Source organism: Spea bombifrons, chromosome 5 (genome assembly GCF_027358695.1).
Source record: "Spea bombifrons isolate aSpeBom1 chromosome 5, aSpeBom1.2.pri, whole genome shotgun sequence".
NCBI classification, from domain to species: domain Eukaryota; kingdom Metazoa; phylum Chordata; class Amphibia; order Anura; family Pelobatidae; genus Spea; species Spea bombifrons.
The window spans coordinates 83,408,865-83,430,662 of record NC_071091.1 but is presented as its reverse complement, the minus strand read 5'-3'; the positions used below and the strand labels follow the sequence as shown (position 1 = coordinate 83,430,662).

At 38.5% G+C, this 21,798-nt stretch overlaps 13 non-coding genes across 13 annotated transcripts; all 13 read left to right on the top strand.

The window, feature by feature from the left end:
• Window positions 1–901: 901 nt before the first annotated feature.
• Window positions 902–974, top strand: TRNAA-UGC (transfer RNA alanine (anticodon UGC)). The gene has a single exon. It is a non-coding gene; the product is annotated as a tRNA-Ala (tRNA).
• A 1,873-nt stretch (window positions 975–2,847) lies between these two features.
• TRNAA-AGC (transfer RNA alanine (anticodon AGC)) lies at window positions 2,848–2,920 on the top strand. Its single transcript has one exon. It is a non-coding gene; the product is annotated as a tRNA-Ala (tRNA).
• A 278-nt stretch (window positions 2,921–3,198) lies between these two features.
• Window positions 3,199–3,271, top strand: TRNAA-AGC (transfer RNA alanine (anticodon AGC)). Its single transcript has one exon. It is a non-coding gene; the product is annotated as a tRNA-Ala (tRNA).
• Window positions 3,272–5,508: 2,237 nt separating this feature from the next.
• Window positions 5,509–5,581, top strand: TRNAA-AGC (transfer RNA alanine (anticodon AGC)). The gene has a single exon. It is a non-coding gene; the product is annotated as a tRNA-Ala (tRNA).
• Window positions 5,582–7,819: 2,238 nt separating this feature from the next.
• On the top strand, window positions 7,820–7,892 carry TRNAA-AGC (transfer RNA alanine (anticodon AGC)). The gene has a single exon. It is a non-coding gene; the product is annotated as a tRNA-Ala (tRNA).
• A 278-nt stretch (window positions 7,893–8,170) lies between these two features.
• Window positions 8,171–8,243, top strand: TRNAA-UGC (transfer RNA alanine (anticodon UGC)). Its single transcript has one exon. It is a non-coding gene; the product is annotated as a tRNA-Ala (tRNA).
• Window positions 8,244–10,130: 1,887 nt separating this feature from the next.
• Window positions 10,131–10,203, top strand: TRNAA-AGC (transfer RNA alanine (anticodon AGC)). Its single transcript has one exon. It is a non-coding gene; the product is annotated as a tRNA-Ala (tRNA).
• Window positions 10,204–12,440: 2,237 nt separating this feature from the next.
• On the top strand, window positions 12,441–12,513 carry TRNAA-AGC (transfer RNA alanine (anticodon AGC)). Its single transcript has one exon. It is a non-coding gene; the product is annotated as a tRNA-Ala (tRNA).
• Window positions 12,514–14,751: 2,238 nt separating this feature from the next.
• Window positions 14,752–14,824, top strand: TRNAA-AGC (transfer RNA alanine (anticodon AGC)). Its single transcript has one exon. It is a non-coding gene; the product is annotated as a tRNA-Ala (tRNA).
• Window positions 14,825–15,102: 278 nt separating this feature from the next.
• Window positions 15,103–15,175, top strand: TRNAA-UGC (transfer RNA alanine (anticodon UGC)). Its single transcript has one exon. It is a non-coding gene; the product is annotated as a tRNA-Ala (tRNA).
• A 1,887-nt stretch (window positions 15,176–17,062) lies between these two features.
• Window positions 17,063–17,135, top strand: TRNAA-AGC (transfer RNA alanine (anticodon AGC)). Its single transcript has one exon. It is a non-coding gene; the product is annotated as a tRNA-Ala (tRNA).
• A 278-nt stretch (window positions 17,136–17,413) lies between these two features.
• Window positions 17,414–17,486, top strand: TRNAA-UGC (transfer RNA alanine (anticodon UGC)). Its single transcript has one exon. It is a non-coding gene; the product is annotated as a tRNA-Ala (tRNA).
• A 3,858-nt stretch (window positions 17,487–21,344) lies between these two features.
• Window positions 21,345–21,417, top strand: TRNAA-AGC (transfer RNA alanine (anticodon AGC)). Its single transcript has one exon. It is a non-coding gene; the product is annotated as a tRNA-Ala (tRNA).
• The last annotated feature ends 381 nt before the right edge of the window (window positions 21,418–21,798 follow it).

Genomic DNA, 21,798 nt, shown 5'->3' with positions numbered 1-21,798 from the left:
TAGACCTTATGATGGCAATAAATTGGAGGGAAACAAACTATATAGACCTTATGATTTCCCACAGACTTTTCATGTGCTTTTCAAGTGTTTTCTTGGTTTCATGTGTAATTAGAACAGTACATGCAGCAAGCCCATCAGTACATTACATGCAGCAAATACACTGTTTCCCTGTTTCACCTAAAACAATGGACTCAGTTTAGGGGAATAAGCTCAAATGGTAGAGCGCTCGCTTCACATGCGAGAGGTAGTGGGATCAATGCCCGCATTCTCCAGTTACTTTATTTATACTTTATAAATTTTCAATAATGTTGTGCTTAACGCTGGCAATAAATTGGAGGGAAACAAACTATATAGACCGTATGCTGGCAATAAATTGGAGGGAAACAAACTATATAGACCTTATGATTTCCCACAGATTTTTCATGTGCTTTTCAAGTGTTTTCTTGGTTTCATGTGTAATTAGAACAGTACATGCAGCAAGCCCATCAGTACATTACATGCAGCAAATACACTGTTTCCCTGTTTCACCTAAAACATGCCACTCTATGTAGGGGAATTAGCTCAAAGGGTAGAGCGCTCGCTTAGCATGCGAGGGGTAGCGGGATCGATGCCCGAATTCTCCAGTTACTTTATTTATACTTTATAAATTTTCAATAATGTTGTGCTTAACGCTGGCAATAAATTGGAGGGAAACAAACTATATAGACCTTATGATGGCAATAAATTGGAGGGAAACAAACTATATAGACCTTATGATTTCCCACAGACTTTTCATGTGCTTTTCAAGTGTTTTCTTGGTTTCATGTGTAATTAGAACAGTACATGCAGCAAGCCCATCAGTACATTACATGCAGCAAATACACTGTTTCCCTGTTTCACCTAAAACATGCCACTCTATGTAGGGGAATTAGCTCAAATGGTAGAGCACTCGCTTTGCATGCGAGAGGTAGCGGGATCAATGCCCGCATTCTCCAGTTACTTTATTTATACTTTCTAAATTTTCAATAATGTTGTGCTGAACGCTGGCTATAAATTGGAGGGAAACAAACTATATAGACCCTATGCTTTCCCACAGATTTTTCAACTTCACAAATAACTGTAGAATACAAAGGGGATTTAGTTCAAATGGTGGTGTGCTCGCTTAGCATGCGAGGGGTAGTTGGTTCAATGACCGTGTTCTCTAAGTGTTTTCTTGGTTTCATGTGTAATTAGAGCAGTACAAGCAGCAAGCTTAATGGTACATTACATGAAGCAAATACACTGTTTCCCTGTTTCATCATGTTTCCCTGACATCATCATGGCAATATCATAATGGGTTCATGATGACATCATCACAATGGGTTCATGATGACATCATCATGATGACATCATAATGGGTTCATGATGACTTCATCATCATAATGGGTTTATGATGACATTATCATGACGACATCATGAAGGGTTCGTGATGACATCATCATAAAGGGTTCATGATGACATCATAATGGGTTCATGATGACATCATCATGATGACATCATAATGGGTTCGTGGTGACTTCATTACAATGGGTTCATGATGACATCATCATGACGAAATCATAGTGGGATCATGATTACAGCATCATAATGGGTTCGTGATGACATCATCATGATGACATCATAATGGGTTCGTGATGACATCATCATGATGACATCATAATGGGTTTGTGATGACATCATCATGATGACATCATAATGGGTCCGTGATGACATCATCATGACATCATAATGTGTTCGTGATGACATCATCGTGATGATATCATAGTGGGTTCATGATGACATCATCACAATAGGTTCATGATGACATCATCATGATGACATCATAATGGGTTCGTGATGACTTCATCATCATAAAGGGTTCATGATGACATCATAATGGGTTCATGATGACATCATAATGGGTTCATGATGACATCATCATGATGACATCATAATGTGTTCGTGATGACGTCATCGTGATGACATCATAATGGGTTCATGATGACATCATCACAATAGGTTCATGATGACATCATCATGATGACATCATAATGGGTTCGTGATGACTTCATCATCATAATGGGATCATGATGACATCATAATGGGTTCATGATGACATCACAATAGGTTCATGATGACATCATCACAATAGGTTCATGATGACATCATAATGGGTTCAGGATAACATCATCATGACAACATCATAATGGGTTCATGATGACATCATCATAATGGGTTCATGATGACATCATGATGACATCATAATGGTTTTGTGATGTCTTCATCACCATAATGGGTTCATGATGACACGCTGGCAATAAATTGGAGGGAAACAAACTATATAGACCTTATGCTTTCCCACAGATTTTACATGTGCTTTTCAAGTGTTTTCTTGGTTTCATGTGTAATTTGGGCTGTACATGCAGTAAGCCCATCAGTACATTGCATGCAGCAAATACACTGTTTCCCTGTTTCACCTAAAACAATGAACTCAGTGTAGGGGAATTAGCTCAAATGGTGGAGCGCTCGCTTAGCATGCGAGAGGTAGCGGGATCGATGCCCGCATTCTCCAGTTACTTTATTTATACTTTATAAATTTTCAATAATGTTGTGCTTAACGCTGGCAATAAATTGGAGGGAAACAAACTATATAGACCGTATGCTGGCAATAAATTGGAGGGAAACAAACTATATAGACCTTATGATTTCCCACAGATTTTTCATGTGCTTTTCAAGTGTTTTCTTGGTTTCATGTGTAATTAGAACAGTACATGCAGCAAGCCCATCAGTACATTACATGCAGCAAATACACTGTTTCCCTGTTTCACCTAAAACATGCCACCCTATGTAGGGGAATTAGCTCAAATGGTAGAGCGCTCGCTTAGCATGCGAGAGGTAGCGGGATCGATGCCCGCATTCTCCAGTTACTTTATTTATACTTTATAAATTTTCAATAATGTTGTGCTTAACGCTGGCAATAAATTGGAGGGAAACAAACTATATAGACCGTATGCTGGCAATAAATTGGAGGGAAACAAACTATATAGACCTTATGATTTCCCACAGATTTTTCATGTGCTTTTCAAGTGTTTTCTTGGTTTCATGTGTAATTAGAACAGTACATGCAGCAAGCCCATCAGTACATTACATGCAGCAAATACACTGTTTCCCTGTTTCACCTAAAACATGCCACTTTATGTAGGGGAATTAGCTCAAATGGTAGAGCGCTCGCTTAGCATGCGAGAGGTAGCGGGGTCGATGCCCGCATTCTCCAGTTACATTATTTATACTTTATAAATTTTCAATAATGTTGTGCTTAACGCTGGCAATAAATTGGAGGGAAACAAACTATATAGACCTTATGATGGCAATAAATTGGAGGGAAACAAACTATATAGACCATATGATTTCCCACAGACTTTTCATGTGCTTTTCAAGTGTTTTCTTGGTTTCATGTGTAATTAGAACAGTACATGCAGCAAGCCCATCAGTACATTACATGCAGCAAATACACTGTTTCCCTGTTTCACCTAAAACATGCCACTATATGTAGGGGAATTAGCTCAAACGGTAGAGCGCTCGCTTTGCATGCGAGAGGTAGCGGGATCGATGCCTGCATTCTCCAGTTACTTTATTTATACTTTATAAATTTTCAATAATGTTTGCTGAACGCTGGCTATAAATTGGAGGGAAACAAACTATATAGACCCTATGCTTTCCCACAGATTTTTCAACTTCACGAATAACTGTAGAATACAAAGGGGATTTAGTTCAAATGGTGGTGTGCTCGCTTAGCATGCGAGGGGTAGTTGGTTCAATGACCGTGTTCTCTAAGTGTTTTCTTGGTTTCATGTGTAATTAGAGCAGTACAAGCAGCAAGCTTAATGGTACATTACATGAAGCAAATACACTGTTTCCCTGTTTCATCATGTTTCCCTGACATCATCATGGCAAGATCATAATGGGTTCATGATGACATCATCACAATTGGTTCATGATGACATCATCATGATGACATCATAATGGGTTCATGATGACTTCATCATCATAATGGGTTTATGATGACCTTATCATGACGACATCATGAAGGGTTCGTGATGACATCATCATAAAGGGTTCATGATGACATCATAATGGGTTCATGATGACATCATCATGATGACATCATAATGGGTTTGTGGTGACTTCATTACAATGGGTTCATGATGACATCATCATGAAGAAATCATAGTGGGATCATGATTACAGCATCATAATGGGTTCGTGATGACATCATCATGATGACATCATAATGGGTTCGTGATGACATCATCATGATGACATCATAATGGGTTCGTGATGACATCATCATGATGACATCATAATGGGTCCGTGATGACATCATCATGACATCATAATGTGTTCGTGATGACATCATCGTGATGATATCATAGTGGGTTCATGATGACATCATCACAATAGGTTCATGATGACATCATCATGATGACATCATAATGGCTTCGTGATGACTTCATCATCATAAAGGGTTCATGATGACATCATAATCGGTTCATGATGACATCATCATGATGACATCATAATGAGTTCATGATGACATCATCATGATGACATCAGAATGTGTTCGTGATGACATCATCGTGATGACATCATAATGGGTTCATGATGACATCATCACAATAGGTTCATGATGACATCATCATGATGACATCATAATGGGTTCGTGATGACTTCATCATCATAATGGGTTCATGATGACATCATAATGGGTTCATGATGACATCATAATAGGTTCATGATGACATCATCACAATGGGTTCATGATGACATCATAATGGGTTCAGGATAACATCATCATGACAACATCATAATGGGTTCATGATGACATCATCATAATGGGTTCATGATGACATCATGATGACATCATAATGGTTTCGTGATGTCTTCATCACCATAATGGGTTCATGATGACACGCTGGCAATAAATTGGAGGGAAACAAACTATATAGACCTTATGCTTTCCCACAGATTTTACGTGTGCTTTTCAAGTGTTTTCTTGGTTTCACGTGTAATTTGAGCAGTACATGCAGTAAGCCCATCAGTACATTACATGCAGCAAATACACTGTTTCCCTGTTTCACCTAAAACAATGGACTCAGTGTAGGGGAATTAGCTCAAATGGTAGAGCGCTCGCTTCGCATGCGAGAGGTAGTGGGATCAATGCCCGCATTCTCCAGTTACTTTATTTATACTTTATAAATTTTCAATAATGTTGTGCTTAACGCTGGCAATAAATTGGAGGGAAACAAACTATATAGACCGTATGCTGGCAATAAATTGGAGGGAAACAAACTATATAGACCTTATGATTTCCCACAGATTTTTCATGTGCTTTTCAAGTGTTTTCTTGGTTTCATGTGTAATTAGAACAGTACATGCAGCAAGCCCATCAGTACATTACATGCAGCAAATACACTGTTTCCCTGTTTCACCTAAAACATGCCACTCTATGTAGGGGAATTAGCTCAAATGGTAGAGCGCTCGCTTAGCATGCGAGAGGTAGCGGGATCGATCCCCGCATTCTCCAGTTACTTTATTTATACTTTATAAATTTTCAATAATGTTGTGCTTAACGCTGGCAATAAATTGGAGGGAAACAAACTATATAGACCTTATGATGGCAATAAATTGGAGGGAAACAAACTATATAGACCTTATGATTTCCCACAGACTTTTCATGTGCTTTTCAAGTGTTTTCTTGGTTTCATGTGTAATTAGAACAGTACATGCAGCAAGCCCATCAGTACATTACATGCAGCAAATACACTGTTTCCCTGTTTCACCTAAAACATGCCACTCTATGTAGGGGAATTAGCTCAAATGGTAGAGCGCTCACTTTGCATGCGAGAGGTAGCGGGATCGATGCCTGCATTCTCCAGTTACTTTATTTATACTTTATAAATTTTCAATAATGTTGTGCTGAACGCTGGCTATAAATTGGAGGGAAACAAACTATATAGACCCTATGCTTTCCCACAGATTTTTCAACTTCACGAATAACTGTAGAATACAAAGGGGATTTAGTTCAAATGGTGGTGTGCTCGCTTAGCATGCGAGGGGTAGTTGGTTCAATGACCAAGTTCTCTAAGTGTTTTCTTGGTTTCATCTGTAATTAGATCAGTACAAGCAGCAAGCTTAATGGTACATTACATGAAGCAAATACACTGTTTCCCTGTTTCATCATGTTTCCCTGACATCATCATGGCAAGATCATAATGGGTTCATGATGACATCATCACAATTGGTTCATGATGACATCATCATGATGACATCATAATGGGTTCATGATGACTTCATCATCATAATGGGTTTATGATGACATTATCATGACGACATCATGAAGGGTTCGTGATGACATCATCATAAAGGGTTCATGATGACATCATAATGGGTTCATGATGACATCATCATGATGACATCATAATGGGTTTGTGGTGACTTCATTACAATGGGTTCATGATGACATCATCATGACGAAATCATAGTGGGATCATGATTACAGCATCATAATGGGTTCGTGATGACATCATCATGATGACATCATAATGGGTTCGTGATGACATCATCATGATGACATCATAATGGGTTCGTGATGACATCATCATGATGACATCATAATGGGTCCGTGATGACATCATCATGACATCATAATGTGTTCGTGATTACATCATCGTGATGATATCATAGTGGGTTCATGATGACATCATCACAATAGGTTCATGATGACATCATCATGATGACATCATAATGGGTTCGTGATGACTTCATCATCATAAAGGGTTCATGTTGACATCATAATCGGTTCATGATGACATCATCATGATGACATCATAATGGGTTCGTGATGACATCATCATGATGACATCATAATGTGTTCGTGATGACATCATCGTGATGACATCATAATGGGTTCATGATGACATCATCACAATAGGTTCATGATGACATCATCATGATGACATCATAATGGGTTCGTGATGACTTCATCATCATAATGGGTTCATGATGACATCATAATGGGTTCATGATGACATCATAATAGGTTCATGATGACATCATCACAATGGGTTCATGATGACATCATAATGGGTTCAGGATAACATCATCATGACAACATCATAATGGGTTCATGATGACATCATCATAATGGGTTCATGATGACATCATGATGACATCATAATGGGTTCGTGATGTCTTCATCACCATAATGGGTTCATGATGACACGCTGGCAATAAATTGGAGGGAAACAAACTATATAGACCTTATGCTTTCCCACAGATTTTACATGTGCTTTTCAAGTGTTTTCTTGGTTTCACGTGTAATTTGAGCAGTACATGCAGTAAGCCCATCAGTACATTACATGCAGCAAATACACTGTTTCCCTGTTTCACCTAAAACAATGGACTCAGTGTAGGGGAATTAGCTCAAATGGTAGAGCGCTCGCTTCGCATGCGAGGGGTAGTGGGATCAATGCCCGCATTCTCCAGTTACTTTATTTATACTTTATAAATTTTCAATAATGTTGTGCTTAACGCTGGCAATAAATTGGAGGGAAACAAACTATATAGACCGTATGCTGCCAATAAATTGGAGGGAAACAAACTATATAGACCTTATGATTTCCCACAGATTTTTCATGTGCTTTTCAAGTGTTTTCTTGGTTTCATGTGTAATTAGAACAGTACATGCAGCAAGCCCATCAGTACATTACATGCAGCAAATACACTGTTTCCCTGTTTCACCTAAAACATGCCACTCTATGTAGGGGAATTAGCTCAAATGGTAGAGCGCTCGCTTAGCATGCGAGAGGTAGCGGGATCGATGCCCGCATTCTCCAGTTACTTTATTTATACTTAATAAATTTTCAATAATGTTGTGCTTAACGCTGGCAATAAATTGGAGGGAAACAAACTATATAGACCTTATGATGGCAATAAATTGGAGGGAAACAAACTATATAGACCTTATGATTTCCCACAGACTTTTCATGTGCTTTTCAAGTGTTTTCTTGGTTTCATGTGTAATTAGAACAGTACATGCAGCAAGCCCATCAGTACATTACATGCAGCAAATACACTGTTTCCCTGTTTCACCTAAAACATGCCACTCTATGTAGGGGAATTAGCTCAAATGGTAGAGCGCTCGCTTTGCATGCGAGAGGTAGTGGGATCGATGCCCGCATTCTCCAGTTACTTTATTTATACTTTATACATTTTCAATAATGTTGTGCTGAACGCTGGCTATAAATTGGAGGGAAACAAACTATATAGACCCTATGCTTTCCCACAGATTTTTCAACTTCACGAATAACTGTAGAATACAAAGGGGATTTAGTTCAAATGGTGGTGTGCTCGCTTAGCATGCGAGGGGTATTTGGTTCAATAACCGTGTTCTCTAAGTGTTTTCTTGGTTTCATGTGTAATTAGATCAGTACAAGCAGCAAGCTTAATGGTACATTACATGAAGCAAATACACTGTTTCCCTGTTTCATCATGTTTCCCTGACATCATCATGGCAAGATCATAATGGGTTCATGATGACATCATCACAATTGGTTCATGATGACATCATCATGATGACATCATAATGGGTTCATGATGACTTCATCATCATAATGGGTTTATGATGACATTATCATGACAACATCATGAAGGGTTCGTGATGACATCATCATAAAGGGTTCATGATGACATCATAATGGGTTCATGATGACATCATCATGATGACATCATAATGGGTTCGTGGTGACTTCATTACAATGGGTTCATGATGACATCATCATGACGAAATCATAGTGGGATCATGATTACAGCATCATAATGGGTTCGTGATGACATCATCATGATGACATCATAATGGGTTCGTGATGACATCATCATGATGACATCATAATGGGTTCGTGATGACATCATCATGATGACATCATAATGGGTCCGTGATGACATCATCATGACATCATAATGTGTTCGTGATGACATCATCGTGATGATATCATAGTGGGTTCATGATGACATCATCACAATAGGTTCATGATGACATCATCATGATGACATCATAATGGGTTCGTGATGACTTCATCATCATAAAGGGTTCATGATGACATCATAATCGGTTCATGATGACATCATCATGATGACATCATAATGGGTTCATGATGACATCATCATGATGACATCATAATGTGTTCGTGATGACATCATCGTGATGACATCATACTGGGTTCATGATGACATCATTACAATAGGTTCATGATGACATCATCATGATGACATCATAATGGGTTCGTGATGACTTCATCATCATGATGGGTTCATGATGACATTATAATGGGTTCATGATGACATCATAATAGGTTCATGATGACATCATCACAATGGGTTCATGATGACATCATAATGGGTTCAGGATAACATCATCATGACAACATCATAATGGGTTCATGATGACATCATCATAATGGGTTCATGATGACATCATGATGACATCATAATGGTTTCGTGATGTCTTCATCACCATAATGGGTTCATGATGACACGCTGGCAATAAATTGGAGGGAAACAAACTATATAGACCTTATGCTTTCCCACAGATTTTACATGTGCTTTTCAAGTGTTTTCTTGGTTTCACGTGTAATTTGAGCAGTACATGCAGTAAGCCCATAAGTACATTACATGCAGCAAATACACTGTTTCCCTGTTTCACCTAAAACAATGGACTCAGTACAGGGGAATTAGCTCAAACGGTAGAGCGCTTGCTTCGCATGCGAGAGGTAGTGGGATCAATGCCCGCATTCTCCAGTTACTTTATTTATACTTTATAAATTTTCAATAATGTTGTGCTTAACGCTGGCAATAAATTGGAGGGAAACAAACTATATAGACCGTATGCTGGCAATAAATTGGAGGGAAACAAACTATATAGACCTTATGATTTCCCACAGATTTTTCATGTGCTTTTCAAGTGTTTTCTTGGTTTCATGTGTAATTAGAACAGTACATGCAGCAAGCCCATCAGTACATTACATGCAGCAAATACACTGTTTCCCTGTTTCACCTAAAACATGCCACTTTATGTAGGGGAATTAGCTCAAATGGTAGAGCGCTCGCTTAGCATGCGAGAGGTAGCGGGGTCGATGCCCGCATTCTCCAGTTACATTATTTATACTTTATAAATTTTCAATAATGTTGTGCTTAACGCTGGCAATAAATTGGAGGGAAACAAACTATATAGACCTTATGATGGCAATAAATTGGAGGGAAACAAACTATATAGACCATATGATTTCCCACAGACTTTTCATGTGCTTTTCAAGTGTTTTCTTGGTTTCATGTGTAATTAGAACAGTACATGCAGCAAGCCCATCAGTACATTACATGCAGCAAATACACTGTTTCCCTGTTTCACCTAAAACATGCCACTATATGTAGGGGAATTAGCTCAAACGGTAGAGCGCTCGCTTTGCATGCGAGAGGTAGCGGGATCGATGCCTGCATTCTCCAGTTACTTTATTTATACTTTATAAATTTTCAATAATGTTTGCTGAACGCTGGCTATAAATTGGAGGGAAACAAACTATATAGACCCTATGCTTTCCCACAGATTTTTCAACTTCACGAATAACTGTAGAATACAAAGGGGATTTAGTTCAAATGGTGGTGTGCTCGCTTAGCATGCGAGGGGTAGTTGGTTCAATGACCGTGTTCTCTAAGTGTTTTCTTGGTTTCATGTGTAATTAGAGCAGTACAAGCAGCAAGCTTAATGGTACATTACATGAAGCAAATACACTGTTTCCCTGTTTCATCATGTTTCCCTGACATCATCATGGCAAGATCATAATGGGTTCATGATGACATCATCACAATTGGTTCATGATGACATCATCATGATGACATCATAATGGGTTCATGATGACTTCATCATCATAATGGGTTTATGATGACATTATCATGACGACATCATGAAGGGTTCGTGATGACATCATCATAAAGGGTTCATGATGACATCATAATGGGTTCATGATGACATCATCATGATGACATCATAATGGGTTTGTGGTGACTTCATTACAATGGGTTCATGATGACATCATCATGAAGAAATCATAGTGGGATCATGATTACAGCATCATAATGGGTTCGTGATGACATCATCATGATGACATCATAATGGGTTCGTGATGACATCATCATGATGACATCATAATGGGTTCGTGATGACATCATCATGATGACATCATAATGGGTCCGTGATGACATCATCATGACATCATAATGTGTTCGTGATGACATCATCGTGATGATATCATAGTGGGTTCATGATGACATCATCACAATAGGTTCATGATGACATCATCATGATGACATCATAATGGCTTCGTGATGACTTCATCATCATAAAGGGTTCATGATGACATCATAATCGGTTCATGATGACATCATCATGATGACATCATAATGAGTTCATGATGACATCATCATGATGACATCAGAATGTGTTCGTGATGACATCATCGTGATGACATCATAATGGGTTCATGATGACATCATCACAATAGGTTCATGATGACATCATCATGATGACATCATAATGGGTTCGTGATGACTTCATCATCATAATGGGTTCATGATGACATCATAATGGGTTCATGATGACATCATAATAGGTTCATGATGACATCATCACAATGGGTTCATGATGACATCATAATGGGTTCAGGATAACATCATCATGACAACATCATAATGGGTTCATGATGACATCATCATAATGGGTTCATGATGACATCATGATGACATCATAATGGTTTCGTGATGTCTTCATCACCATAATGGGTTCATGATGACACGCTGGCAATAAATTGGAGGGAAACAAACTATATAGACCTTATGCTTTCCCACAGATTTTACGTGTGCTTTTCAAGTGTTTTCTTGGTTTCACGTGTAATTTGAGCAGTACATGCAGTAAGCCCATCAGTACATTACATGCAGCAAATACACTGTTTCCCTGTTTCACCTAAAACAATGGACTCAGTGTAGGGGAATTAGCTCAAATGGTAGAGCGCTCGCTTCGCATGCGAGAGGTAGTGGGATCAATGCCCGCATTCTCCAGTTACTTTATTTATACTTTATAAATTTTCAATAATGTTGTGCTTAACGCTGGCAATAAATTGGAGGGAAACAAACTATATAGACCGTATGCTGGCAATAAATTGGAGGGAAACAAACTATATAGACCTTATGATTTCCCACAGATTTTTCATGTGCTTTTCAAGTGTTTTCTTGGTTTCATGTGTAATTAGAACAGTACATGCAGCAAGCCCATCAGTACATTACATGCAGCAAATACACTGTTTCCCTGTTTCACCTAAAACATGCCACTCTATGTAGGGGAATTAGCTCAAATGGTAGAGCGCTCGCTTAGCATGCGAGAGGTAGCGGGATCGATCCCCGCATTCTCCAGTTACTTTATTTATACTTTATAAATTTTCAATAATGTTGTGCTTAACGCTGGCAATAAATTGGAGGGAAACAAACTATATAGACCTTATGATGGCAATAAATTGGAGGGAAACAAACTATATAGACCTTATGATTTCCCACAGACTTTTCATGTGCTTTTCAAGTGTTTTCTTGGTTTCATGTGTAATTAGAACAGTACATGCAGCAAGCCCATCAGTACATTACATGCAGCAAATACACTGTTTCCCTGTTTCACCTAAAACATGCCACTCTATGTAGGGGAATTAGCTCAAATGGTAGAGCGCTCACTTTGCATGCGAGAGGTAGCGGGATCGATGCCTGCATTCTCCAGTTACTTTATTTATACTTTATAAATTTTCAATAATGTTGTGCTGAACGCTGGCTATAAATTGGAGGGAAACAAACTATATAGACCCTATGCTTTCCCACAGATTTTTCAACTTCACGAATAACTGTAGAATACAAAGGGGATTTAGTTCAAATGGTGGTGTGCTCGCTTAGCATGCGAGGGGTAGTTGGTTCAATGACCAAGTTCTCTAAGTGTTTTCTTGGTTTCATCTGTAATTAGATCAGTACAAGCAGCAAGCTTAATGGTACATTACATGAAGCAAATACACTGTTTCCCTGTTTCATCATGTTTCCCTGACATCATCATGGCAAGATCATAATGGGTTCATGATGACATCATCACAATTGGTTCATGATGACATCATCATGATGACATCATAATGGGTTCATGATGACTTCATCATCATAATGGGTTTATGATGACATTATCATGACGACATCATGAAGGGTTCGTGATGACATCATCATAAAGGGTTCATGATGACATCATAATGGGTTCATGATGACATCATCATGATGACATCATAATGGGTTTGTGGTGACTTCATTACAATGGGTTCATGATGACATCATCATGACGAAATCATAGTGGGATCATGATTACAGCATCATAATGGGTTCGTGATGACATCATCATGATGACATCATAATGGGTTCGTGATGACATCATCATGATGACATCATAATGGGTTCGTGATGACATCATCATGATGACATCATAATGGGTCCGTGATGACATCATCATGACATCATAATGTGTTCGTGATTACATCATCGTGATGATATCATAGTGGGTTCATGATGACATCATCACAATAGGTTCATGATGACATCATCATGATGACATCATAATGGGTTCGTGATGACTTCATCATCATAAAGGGTTCATGTTGACATCATAATCGGTTCATGATGACATCATCATGATGACATCATAATGGGTTCGTGATGACATCATCATGATGACATCATAATGTGTTCGTGATGACATCATCGTGATGACATCATAATGGGTTCATGATGACATCATCACAATAGGTTCATGATGACATCATCATGATGACATCATAATGGGTTCGTGATGACTTCATCATCATAATGGGTTCATGATGACATCATAATGGGTTCATGATGACATCATAATAGGTTCATGATGACATCATCACAATGGGTTCATGATGACATCATAATGGGTTCAGGATAACATCATCATGACAACATCATAATGGGTTCATGATGACATCATCATAATGGGTTCATGATGACATCATGATGACATCATAATGGTTTCGTGATGTCTTCATCACCATAATGGGTTCATGATGACACGCTGGCAATAAATTGGAGGGAAACAAACTATATAGACCTTATGCTTTCCCACAGATTTTACATGTGCTTTTCAAGTGTTTTCTTGGTTTCACGTGTAATTTGAGCAGTACATGCAGTAAGCCCATCAGTACATTACATGCAGCAAATACACTGTTTCCCTGTTTCACCTAAAACAACGGACTCAGTGTAGGGGAATTAGCTCAAATGGTAGAGCGCTCGCTTCGCATGCGAGGGGTAGTGGGATCAATGCCCGCATTCTCCAGTTACTTTATTTATACTTTATAAATTTTCAATAATGTTGTGCTTAACGCTGGCAATAAATTGGAGGGAAACAAACTATATAGACCGTATGCTGCCAATAAATTGGAGGGAAACAAACTATATAGACCTTATGATTTCCCACAGATTTTTCATGTGCTTTTCAAGTGTTTTCTTGGTTTCATGTGTAATTAGAACAGTACATGCAGCAAGCCCATCAGTACATTACATGCAGCAAATACACTGTTTCCCTGTTTCACCTAAAACATGCCACTCTATGTAGGGGAATTAGCTCAAATGGTAGAGCGCTCGCTTAGCATGCGAGAGGTAGCGGGATCGATGCCCGCATTCTCCAGTTACTTTATTTATACTTAATAAATTTTCAATAATGTTGTGCTTAACGCTGGCAATAAATTGGAGGGAAACAAACTATATAGACCTTATGATGGCAATAAATTGGAGGGAAACAAACTATATAGACCTTATGATTTCCCACAGACTTTTCATGTGCTTTTCAAGTGTTTTCTTGGTTTCATGTGTAATTAGAACAGTACATGCAGCAAGCCCATCAGTACATTACATGCAGCAAATACACTGTTTCCCTGTTTCACCTAAAACATGCCACTCTATGTAGGGGAATTAGCTCAAATGGTAGAGCGCTCGCTTTGCATGCGAGAGGTAGTGGGATCGATGCCCGCATTCTCCAGTTACTTTATTTATACTTTATACATTTTCAATAATGTTGTGCTGAACGCTGGCTATAAATTGGAGGGAAACAAACTATATAGACCCTATGCTTTCCCACAGATTTTTCAACTTCACGAATAACTGTAGAATACAAAGGGGATTTAGTTCAAATGGTGGTGTGCTCGCTTAGCATGCGAGGGGTATTTGGTTCAATAACCGTGTTCTCTAAGTGTTTTCTTGGTTTCATGTGTAATTAGATCAGTACAAGCAGCAAGCTTAATGGTACATTACATGAAGCAAATACACTGTTTCCCTGTTTCATCATGTTTCCCTGACATCATCATGGCAAGATCATAATGGGTTCATGATGACATCATCACAATTGGTTCATGATGACATCATCATGATGACATCATAATGGGTTCATGATGACTTCATCATCATAATGGGTTTATGATGACATTATCATGACGACATCATGAAGGGTTCGTGATGACATCATCATAAAGGGTTCATGATGACATCATAATGGGTTCATGATGACATCATCATGATGACATCATAATGGGTTCGTGGTGACTTCATTACAATGGGTTCATGATGACATCATCATGACGAAATCATAGTGGGATCATGATTACAGCATCATAATGGGTTCGTGATGACATCATCATGATGACATCATAATGGGTTCGTGATGACATCATCATGATGACATCATAATGGGTTCGTGATGACATCATCATGATGACATCATAATGGGTCCGTGATGACATCATCATGACATCATAATGTGTTCGTGATGACATCATCGTGATGATATCATAGTGGGTTCATGATGACATCATCACAATAGGTTCATGATGACATCATCATGATGACATCATAATGGGTTCGTGATGACTTCATCATCATAAAGGGTTCATGATGACATCATAATCGGTTCATGATGACATCATCATGATGACATCATAATGGGTTCATGATGACATCATCATGATGACATCATAATGTGTTCGTGATGACATCATCGTGATGACATCATACTGGGTTCATGATGACATCATCACAATAGGTTCATGATGACATCATCATGATGACATCATAATGGGTTCGTGATGACTTCATCATCATGATGGGTTCATGATGACATTATAATGGGTTCATGATGACATCATAATAGGTTCATGATGACATCATCACAATGGGTTCATGATGACATCATAATGGGTTCAGGATAACATCATCATGACAACATCATAATGGGTTCATGATGACATCATCATAATGGGTTCATGATGACATCATGATGACATCATAATGGTTTCGTGATGTCTTCATCACCATAATGGGTTCATGATGACACGCTGGCAATAAATTGGAGGGAAACAAACTATATAGACCTTATGCTTTCCCACAGATTTTACATGTGCTTTTCAAGTGTTTTCTTGGTTTCACGTGTAATTTGAGCAGTACATGCAGTAAGCCCATAAGTACATTACATGCAGCAAATACACTGTTTCCCTGTTTCACCTAAAACAATGGACTCAGTACAGGGGAATTAGCTCAAACGGTAGAGCGCTTGCTTCGCATGCGAGAGGTAGTGGGATCAATGCCCGCATTCTCCAGTTACTTTATTTATACTTTATAAATTTTCAATAATGTTGTGCTTAACGCTGGCAATAAATTGGAGGGAAACAAACTATATAGACCGTATGCTGGCAATAAATTGGAGGGAAACAAACTATATAGACCTTATGATTTCCCACAGATTTTTCATGTGCTTTTCAAGTGTTTTCTTGGTTTCATGTGTAATTAGAACAGTACATGCAGCAAGCCCATCAGTACATTACATGCAGCAAATACACTGTTTCCCTGTTTCACCTAAAACATGCCACTCTATGTAGGGGAATTAGCTCAAATGGTAGAGCGCTCGCTTAGCATGCGAGAGGTAGCGGGATCGATGCCCGCATTCTCCAGTTACTTTATTTATACTTTATAAATTTTCAATAATGTTGTGCTTAACGCTGGCAATAAATTGGAGGGAAACAAACTATATAGACCTTATGATGGCAATAAATTGGAGGGAAACAAACTATATAGACCTTATGATTTCCAACAGACTTTTCATGTGCTTTTCAAGTGTTTTCTTGGTTTCATGTGTAATTAGAACAGTACATGCAGCAAGCCCATCAGTACATTACATGCAGCAAATACACTGTTTCCCTGTTTCACCTAAAACATGCCACTCTATGTAGGGGAATTAGCTCAAATGGTAGAGCGCTCGCTTTGCATGCGAGAGGTAGCGGGATCGATGCCCGCATTCTCCAGTTACTTTATTTATACTTTATAAATTTTCAATAATGTTGTGCTGAACGCTGGCTATAAATTGAAGGGAAACAAACTATATAGACCCTATGCTTTCCCACAGATTTTTCAACTTCACGAATAACTGTAGAATACAAAGGGGATTTAGTTCAAATGGTGGTGTGCTCGCTTAGCATGCGAGGGGTAGTTGGTTCAATGACCGTGTTCTCTAAGTGTTTTCTTGGTTTCATGTGTAATTAGATCAGTACAAGCAGCAAGCTTAATGGTACATTACATGAAGCAAATACACTGTTTCCCTGTTTCATCATGTTTCCCTGACATCATCATGGCAAGATCATAATGGGTTCATGATGACATCATCACAATTGGTTCATGATGACATCATCATGATGACATCATAATGGGTTCATGATGACTTCATCATCATAATGGGTTTATGATGACATTATCATGACGACATCATGAAGGGTTCGTGATGACATCATCATAAAGGGTTCATGATGACATCATAATGGGTTCATGATGACATCATCATGATGACATCATAATGGGTTTGTGGTGACTTCATTACAATGGGTTCATGATGACATCATCATGAAGAAATCATAGTGGGATCATGATTACAGCATCATAATGGGTTCGTGATGACATCATCATGATGACATCATAATGGGTTCGTGATGACATCATCATGATGACATCATAATGGGTTCGTGATGACATCATCATGATGACATCATAATGGGTCCGTGATGACATCATCATGACATCATAATGTGTTCGTGATGACATCATCGTGATGATATCATAGTGGGTTCATGATGACATCATCACAATAGGTTCATGATGACATCATCATGATGACATCATAATGGCTTCGTGATGACTTCATCATCATAAAGGGTTCATGATGACATCATAATCGGTTCATGATGACATCATCATGATGACATCATAATGAGTTCATGATGACATCATCATGATGACATCAGAATGTGTTCGTGATGACATCATCGTGATGACATCATAATGGGTTCATGATGACATCATCACAATAGGTTCATGATGACATCATCATGATGACATCATAATGGGTTCGTGATGACTTCATCATAATAATGGGTTCATGATGACATCATAATGGGTTCATGATGACATCATAATAGGTTCATGATGACATCATCACAATGGGTTCATGATGACATCATAATGGGTTCAGGATAACATCATCATGACAACATCATAATGGGTTCATGATGACATCATCATAATGGGTTCATGATGACATCATGATGACATCATAATGGTTTCGTGATGTCTTCATCACCATAATGGGTTCATGATGACACGCTGGCAATAAATTGGAGGGAAACAAACTATATAGACCTTATGCTTTCCCACAGATTTTACATGTGCTTTTCAAGTGTTTTCTTGGTTTCACGTGTAATTTGAGCAGTACATGCAGTAAGCCCATCAGTACATTACATGCAGCAAATACACTGTTTCCCTGTTTCACCTAAAACAATGGACTCAGTGTAGGGGAATTAGCTCAAATGGTAGAGCGCTCGCTTCGCATGCGAGAGGTAGTGGGATCAATGCCCGCATTCTCCAGTTACTTTATTTATACTTTATAAATTTTCAATAATGTTGTGCTTAACGCTGGCAATAAATTGGAGGGAAACAAACTATATAGACCGTATGCTGGCAATAAATTGGAGGGAAACAAACTATATAGACCTTATGATTTCCCACAGATTTTTCATGTGCTTTTCAAGTGTTTTCTTGGTTTCATGTGTAATTAGAACAGTACATGCAGCAAGCCCATCAGTACATTACATGCAGCAAATACACTGTTTCCCTGTTTCACCTAAAACATGCCACTCTATGTAGGGGAATCAGCTCAAATGGTAGAGCACTCGCTTAGCACTCGCTTAGCATGCGAGAGGTAGCGGGGTCGATGCCCGCGTTCTCCAGTTACTTTATTTATACTTTATAAATTTTCAATAATGTTGTGCTTAACGCTGGCAATAAATTGGAGGGAAACAAACTATATAGACCTTATGATGGCAATAAATTGGATGGAAACAAACTATATAGACCTTATGATTTCCCACAGACTTTTCATGTGCTTTTCAAGTGTTTTCTTGGTTTCATGTGTAATTAGAACAGTACATGCAGCAAGCCCATCAGTACATTACATGCAGCAAATACACTGTTTCCCTGTTTCACCTAAAACATGCCACTCTATGTAGGGGAATTAGCTCAAACGGTAGAGCGCTCGCTTTGCATGCGAGAGGTAGCAGGATCGATGCCCGCATTCTCCAGTTACTTTATTTATACTTTATAAATTTTCAATAATGTTGTGCTGAACGCTGGCTATAAATTGGAGGGAAACAAACTATATAGACCCTATGCTTTCCCACAGATTTTTCAACTTCACGAATAACTGTAGAATACAAAGGGGATTTTGTTCAAATGGTGGTGTGCTCGCTTAGCATGCGAGGGGTAGTTGGTTCAATGACCGTGTTCTCTAAGTGTTTTCTTGGTTTCATGTGTAATTAGAGCAGTACAAGCAGCAAGCTTAATGGTACATTACATGAAGCAAATACACTGTTTCCCTGTTTCATCATGGTTCCCTGACATCATCATGGCAAGATCATAATGGGTTCATGATGACATCATCACAATTGGTTCATGATGACATCATCATGATGACATCATAATGGGTTCATGATGACTTCATCATCATAATGGGTTTATGATGACATTATCATGACGACATCATGAAGGGTTCGTGATGACATCATCATAAAGGGTTCATGATGACATCATAATGGGTTCATGATGACATCATCATGATGACATCATAATGGGTTTGTGGTGACTTCATTACAATGGGTTCATGATGACATCATCATGACGAAATCATAGTGGGATCATGATTACAGCATCATAATGGGTTCGTGATGACATCATCATGATGACATCATAATGGGTTCGTGATGACATCATCATGATGACATCATAATGGGTTCGTGATGACATCATCATGATGACATCATAATGGGTCCGTGATGACATCATCATGACATCATAATGTGTTCGTGATGACATCATCGTGATGATATCATAGTGGGTTCATGATGACATCATCACAATAGGTTCATGATGACATCATCATGATGACATCATAATGGGTTCGTGATGACTTCATCATCATAAAGGGTTCATGATGACATCATAATGGGTTCATGATGACATCATCATGATGACATCATAATGGGTTCATGATGACATCATCATGATGACATCATAATGTGTTCGTGATGACATCATCGTGATGACATCATAATGGGTTCATGATGACATCATCACAATAGGTTCATGATGACATCATCATGATGACATCATAATGGGTTCGTGATGACTTCATCATCATAATGGGTTCATGATGACATCATAATGGGTTCATGATGACATCATAATAGGTTCATAATGGCATCATCACAATGGGTTCATGATGACATCATAATGGGTTCAGGATAACATCATCATGACAACATCATAATGGGTTCATGATGACATCATCATAATGGGTTCATGATGACATCATGATGACATCATAATGGGTTCGTGATGTCTTCATCACCATAATGGGTTCATGATGACACGCTGGCAATAAATTGGAGGGAAACAAACTATATAGACCTTATGCTTTCCCACAGATTTTACATGTGCTTTTCAAGTGTTTTCTTGGTTTCATGTGTAATTTGGGCAGTACATGCAGTAAGCCCATCAGTACATTGCATGCAGCAAATACACTGTTTCCCTGTTTCACCAAAAGCAATGGACTCAATGTAGGGGAATTAGCTCAAATGGTAGAGCGCTCGCTTAGCATGCGAGAGGTAGCGGGATCGATGCCCGCATTCTCCAGTTACTTTATTTATACTTTATAAATTTTCAATAATGTTGTGCTTAACGCTGGCAATAAATTGGAGGGAAACAAACTATATAGACCGTATGCTGGCAATAAATTGGAGGGAAACAAACTATATAGACCTTATGCTTTCCCACAGATTTTACATGTGCTTTTCAAGTGTTTTCTTGGTTTCATGTGTAATTTGAGCAGTACATGCAGTAAGCCCATCAGTACATTACATGCAGCAAACACACTGTTTCCCTGTTTCACCTAAAACAATGGACTCAGTGTAGGGGAATTAGCTCAAATGGTAGAGCGCTCGCTTCGCATGCGAGAGGTAGTGGGATCAATGCCCGCATTCTCCAGTTACTTTATTTATACTTTATAAATTTTCA